At 43.3% G+C, this 6,547-nt stretch overlaps 1 pseudogene; it reads left to right on the forward strand.

The window, feature by feature from the left end:
- The first annotated feature begins 2,017 nt into the window (after window positions 1-2,017).
- Window positions 2,018-3,061, forward strand: LOC123131791 (alpha/beta-gliadin-like; annotated as a pseudogene).
- Window positions 3,062-6,547: the final 3,486 nt, after the last annotated feature.

Raw genomic sequence — 6,547 nt, forward strand, 5'->3', positions numbered from 1 at the left:
GTTAAAGCGAAACTAACCAATACATTTATTTGATATGAAAAAATGAACCCTTCCAAACCAAGCAAACAACTATCTCTAAGAAATCCAACATAGCAACAATGCTTTGTATTCAAATGTTTTGGAAATTCTAAAAAAAAACTTTTGGATTAGTTTTTAAACTCTCGGTTAGTATAGAACATTCCAATGTTTGTATGTTGCACTAAAAATAAATGCACCACTCTTTCACCCGGTGGTAGTGCTAAGCTAAAGGAGTGCCATCAAAGGACACCACTATGACTATCTTAACTCTACTCCATGATGCGGACACCAATAATCATTTTTATTTACCAACACGAAGGCGTTTTTTTAAGATAGTGAGTGTTTCTAAATGTTCTTGGTTTCAAAAAATATATTCATGTTTTAAATATGTTTAAACTTTTGAAGAAATGCTGAAAATTCCTAAAAAATGGTTCCAATTAAAAACCAGCTATAATTGTTCAAAAAATCATTAAAAAAAATCATGAAATCGCTTGTTTATATAATGTTCGACTTCAAAAAATATTCCAATTCTAGTAAGAAATTAAAAAATAGTCGATTTCTTAAAAAATAAAGAAATATTTGTGTTGTCTTTCAAAAAGCAAAATATATACCGATTCACATACTATTCCATGCACAACTATTCTTCCAACAGATGTGGGAAGTTAGGTTGGTTCTTCATGTACACACTTCAAGCTCCGAACAAAAATTAGAGTTTAACATTATTACTCTGGTTTATCAGCCTTTGATACAAGAAATGGCACATGAAGCGCACTTTTATTTGCCCGTTGCAACGCACGGGCATTTGTACTAGTAAATATCAATTGAAGGAATATCATTCTGCAAAGGCAGATTCTTGAATAGGATTGTTTCACAACTGCATCCATCAATTTTAAAGTTTACTATCTAATATGATGCTAGATAGATAAAGCCTCAATTAAGTATAACATTGTGTTTGTTGGTTAAGTTAGGAGCACTTACTAATGTACTAAAAGAGAAATATATATTATATATGGTTTGAGTACCATTGTAGTAGTGGTGCATATACATACGCGCACCACCTACTATATATCGAAATAATTCATACTCGCTTTCTCCCTTATATATATAGTAGGTGGTGTCAAATTCTTGCTAATTTGACATGAAGGCTTCATTCAGACCAGTGATGATACTTTGCGCAACATAAATGGGAAAGTAGAGGCACTCTTCCATATAATGAAGTTTATAATATATGTGTTTATATTGTACTATAATTGTTTGAATAACTTACCATATGTTCAGATGTATGATATCTGTAATTTAAGCGCTTGAATTTTACATATAAATATAATTTTATTAATAAATATGTACCCATATAATAGCTAGGCCGTGTAGTTGCACGGGTAGATGACTAGTGATTACAATCTTGTTTGTGAGCAAGTCAAGATTATCTAGTTTACACGTAACAACTTGTAGAACATTACAAAAATTATGCTTGCTAATAACTTCTAGAACACTACAACACTTGACATGTAAAAGGAATTTGATGAGTCATGGCCTACTAAAGCAAGTTACATTACTACTCTTATCTATCTTAACAGACCACACAAGATTACAAACTAAGTACCGTGACAGCCATGCTTATCTAATTTATGCGTAACAATTTGCGGAAAATTACAAATTTAGTTTTAGAAAAATAGGCAATCTAGATTAGTGTTTGAGCTGTAATGTGAATAAGATGAGTCGTGCGTCTTGTCACACCTTTTTGGTGGTGGAATGATAGTGCAACAACAAGGAACTTTAATGACCAGTCCAAGAATACACTTGTAAGTAGTGCCACCAAACAGAACATACCAAATTATGATTTTGAGAAGAATCCAAGCACTTTCCACACAAGCAAATGCCAATTGTGAAAGAGATCATTCCATGGCAGCTATAAATAGCCCCATAGCATGACGCTCATCCTTCCTCATCCATCATTCTCATAAGTAGAGTGCATCATTTAAGCCAAGCAAGCTGTGGTCAATACAAATCCACCATGAAGACCTTTCTCATCCTTTCCCTCCTTGCTATCGTGGCAACCACCGCCACAACTGCATTTAGAATTCTAGTGCCACAATTGCAGCCACAAAATCCATCTTAGCAACAACCACAAGAGCAAGTTCCATTGGTACAACAACAGCAATTTCTAGGGCAGCAACAACCATTTCCACCACAACAACCATATCCACAGCCGCAACCATTTCCATCACAACAACCATATCTGCAGCTGCAACCATTTCCGCAGCCGCAACCACCATATTCGCAGCCGCAACCATTTCGACCACAATAACCATATCTCCACAACCGCAACCACAGTATTCGCAACCACAATAACCAATTTCGCAGCAGCAACAACAACAACAACAACAACAACAACAACAAATCCTTCAACAAATTTTGCAACAACAACTGATTCCATGCATGGATGTTGTATTGCAGCAACACAACATAGCGCATGGAAGATCACAAGTTTTGCAACAAAGTAGTTACCAGCTGTTGCAAGAATTGTGTTTTCAGCACCTATGACAGATCCCTGAGCAGTCGCAGTGCCAAGCCATCCACAATGTTGTCCATGCTATTATTCTGCATCAACAACAAAAACAACAACAACAACAACAACAAAAACAACAACCATCGAGCCAGGTCTCCTTCCAACAGCCCCAGCAACAATATCCATCAGGCCAGGGCTCCTTCCGGCCATCTCTGCAAAATCCACAGGCCCAGGGCTCGGTCCAGCCTCAACAGCTGCCCAGTTCGAGGAAATAAGGAACCTAGCGCTACAGACGCTACCTGCAATGTGCAATCTCTACATCCCTCCATATTGCACCATCGCGCCATTTGGCATCTTCGGTACTAACTGAGAAGAAAATAACTCTAGTACTAGATATATGAAACACCGTTTTCTTAGTCCATGGTTTGGTCATTGTAGCGGTGAAAAAATAAAGTGACATGCACTACCATGTAAGAACTCGAACTATACTAGTTCAAACTTGGGAATAAAAGACAAACACAGGTCTTGTCTACATATTTATGTTGCATTTATCTAAAGATAACAAAATGAGTCTAAAATTTGAATTAAATTGAAGTATTTTCTTGGACTTTCAAATTGAGTATTATTAACGTAGTAAGGACTATCCTCATCCTTGGCCTGCCCCTAATCAATTATTTCCAGAGAAGCATTCAATTCATCAATCAATTACATTGATTTTTGTGGCTGGTACTTCTCCTCAACATCAGTATATTCACCGTGGCTACTCCAAATCGGCAAGAATGAGGTACCGGTGCTCTGGAGCAGTGCCAACTAATTGCTTCTCATGTGAAGGGGTGCGGGCGCGGGAGAGGTATTTCTGGTGGGCCAAGGGAGTAAGAAGCCACCGTGGGAGTGGTACAGACGCCCGTAAAGCCCCATAGTTTCTTTTTGGTTTACAGGAAAATGCACATCCATACCGGCCTGGGGAGTATAGGACCGTATTGGATGGAAAACCATGTCCGGATGGTTGCGAGCGGTTTGAGGGTTAGCTTTTGTAACGCCCGGTTAGTTATGCTATAGCAATTCCCTGCTAATGATGTCACGTCACCAAGATTACTGTTGTTATCCTCACAATGATTCAATGCCATTCTAATTCAAATTTAAAATAAAGGCAAGCATCAAAAGTTTTCAAACATTAAAACTAAAATCTTTGAGAGGTAACAAATAATGCATAAGTAATTATGGTGGAGAAACCACACTTTAATAAAATGTTTAAATACTCTAAAATGAAAAAAACAGTGGCTTAAACTATTATTTAAATGCTTTTAAAATAGTAAAAATGTTCTAACTAAATTAATTGGGTACCAACCTTTTGGTGGCAGTGGTATATTTAGTAGAACTAATTTAGATGCTAGTTATATGATTTAGAAAATTAGGGTCAATTGAAAAATAGGATAAAACAGAGAAGGAAAGACAAAACAAATAAAAGCAAAAGGGGGCAACCCCTCACTGGCCTTGGCCTAGCTGGCCACTGGGCTAGCTAGGTCGGCCCCGCCGCCTCCCTTAACCCCCTGTCGGTGTCGAAACCGGTGGATGGTACCATGAGTAGATCTACCACGAGATCGGAGAGGCTAAACCCTAGAGGCTAGCCTATGATATGATTGTATGTGTCCTACGGACTAAAACCCTCCGGTTTATATAGACACCGGAGAGGGTTAGGGTTACACAAGGTCGGTTACAAAGGAGGAGATATCCATATCCGTATTGCCTAGCTTGCCTGCCACGCCAAGTAGAGTCCCATCCGGACACGGGACGAAGTCTTCAATCTTGTATCTTCATAGTGCAACAGTCCGAAAAAGGATATAGTCCGGCTGTCCGGAGACCCCCTAATCCAGGACTCCCTCAGTAGCCCCTGAACCAGGCTTCAATGACGATGAGTCTGGCGCGCAGTATTGTCTTCGACATTGCAAGGCGGGTTCCTCCTCCGAATGCATCACAGAAGAATTTGAATACGAGGATAGTGTCCGACCCTGCAACATAAGTTCCACATAATTCCATACAGAGAATAATATTTTCGCAAATCTAATTTGCTTACTTGTTTTGACAGTACGACATTATGTCATGGCCCGGTGATTATTCGAACCGTTTCCTTTAACTAGCCCCGCACATAACGCGAGGCAGTTTTTCGACATGTCTTGTCAAAGCAGAGATCGTGTCCCCTTATTACTGGATTCTCATCAATACGGGCGTGGGTAACCCAACCGCGCCATCGATTGCGGCACTTGGGGGATGAGCTATTTTTACCTGGCAAGTGGGGACGCTTAGTTTCGTCCGCCCATATAAAGGGATAAGGATTCACCTTTCTATCCATGCCTTCTTCCTCCTTTGCTCATCCGTTTTTGCACACTCGAGCTCTAGCGCCCAAGTTCGCACTTCCCACCTCAACCTTCTCCAACCATGTCCCGAGCGGGAGGCAGGTGGATGGTATCCTCCGTCACGGATGGAGACATCAAGAAGCTGAGGAGCGCCGGATACCTGCCTGACGACATCGCGCACCGGCTCCCAGATGAGGGGCAGCTCACCCCCACCCCCAGGCCCCATGAGAGGGTAGTGTTCCTCACCCATTTCCTCCGCGGACTGGGATTCCCTCTCCACCCATTTGTCCCGGGGCTCATGTTCTATTACGACCTGGATTTCCATGATCTGGCCCCGAACTTCATCCTCAACATCTCGGCGTTTATCGTTGTGTGCGTGGCCTTCCTCCGCATCAAGCCCCACTTCGGCTTATGGTTGAAGACCTTTAATGTCAAGCCGAAGGTTGTGGGCGACCGCCAGGCGGAGTGCGGAGGCGCCATGGTGGGCAAGATGCCCAACGTAACATGGCTCGAGGGCTCTTTTGTGGAAACCATAAAGGGGTGGCAATCGGGTGGTTCTACATCACCGAGCCGCGTGACCCTGCATGGGCAGCGGCCCCCCGAGTTCTGATCTGGCATCCCCACGCGGCTCACCTCCTGGAAAGAGAAGGGCCTGTCCTGGGGTAGTTTGGAAGAGCTGACCAGACTCCAAACATGTATTCAAAACATGGTGAACAAGAAGCTCAAACTCGTCAACGTGGTCCAGGTCATGCTCCACCGCCGGATCCTCCCGTGCCAATAACGGGAGTTCAACTTGTGGGAGTACAACCCAGCGCAGCACCGAACTCTGAACAGGCTTTTCGACACAACTCACGAAGATGCCTCGAGGGTGCTGTTCAAAATCACCAAGGTCCCCCTCCCATTACTGAGGATCACGGATTCAGCGTGAAGCGCCAAGCCAGTGCGGCAGGCTGCTTTACCTTTCACAGGCTACTTATTTTTTATAGATTGACTCCATGCGGGATCTAAACTCCCGTACCTTTGACAGGACTGGCAGGAGATGGCCGGACAGATCGACTGTCCGGCTCCTATGCCCGAAGGCCCAGCAGACGCTCTTCTAGCGAAGATGCTGACTTCGGCTCCTTATACGGTGCCGGAGAAGACCAAGAAGGACAAGGGAACCCGAAAGAGTTCCCGACGCCAGGCGTCGTCGGACTCACCGTCCGATGACTCTGCGGCGCACTCCTCCCCCGAAGACGAGGAAGAGGAAGAAGACGCTCCCTCTCTGGCTGGGGGAGATAAGAAAAGGAAGGCCGCCCCAACTGGGGGGGCGGAAGGGTCCAAGAAGGGAAGGAATCTCCTTCCGGATAGTTGCACCGCTGCCGACGAAGGCGAAGACGAGGGGTTGCCCAGGGCCAAGCCCCTGGGGAGATCGTAAGTATTCAGATACCAGAGTAACTCATAGCATTCCTTTGTCGCACTGCTTTCCCTAACGTCAAACATAATTATGCAGGTCGCCATGAGCCAGTATCGATGTGTGACGCCCGGATAATCATGCTACAGTAATCCCACGCTAATCATGCCACGTCACCTCGGTTACTGTTGCTAATCTATCGTTAGGTCAAAGCTGGTCCAAAATTCAAATTCAAAGTTTGGTAAATAATAACAGTTTTCAAAAATTAAAACA

The sequence above is a fragment of the Triticum aestivum genome, chromosome 6A (genome assembly GCF_018294505.1).
Source record: "Triticum aestivum cultivar Chinese Spring chromosome 6A, IWGSC CS RefSeq v2.1, whole genome shotgun sequence".
Classification (NCBI taxonomy): domain Eukaryota; kingdom Viridiplantae; phylum Streptophyta; class Magnoliopsida; order Poales; family Poaceae; genus Triticum; species Triticum aestivum.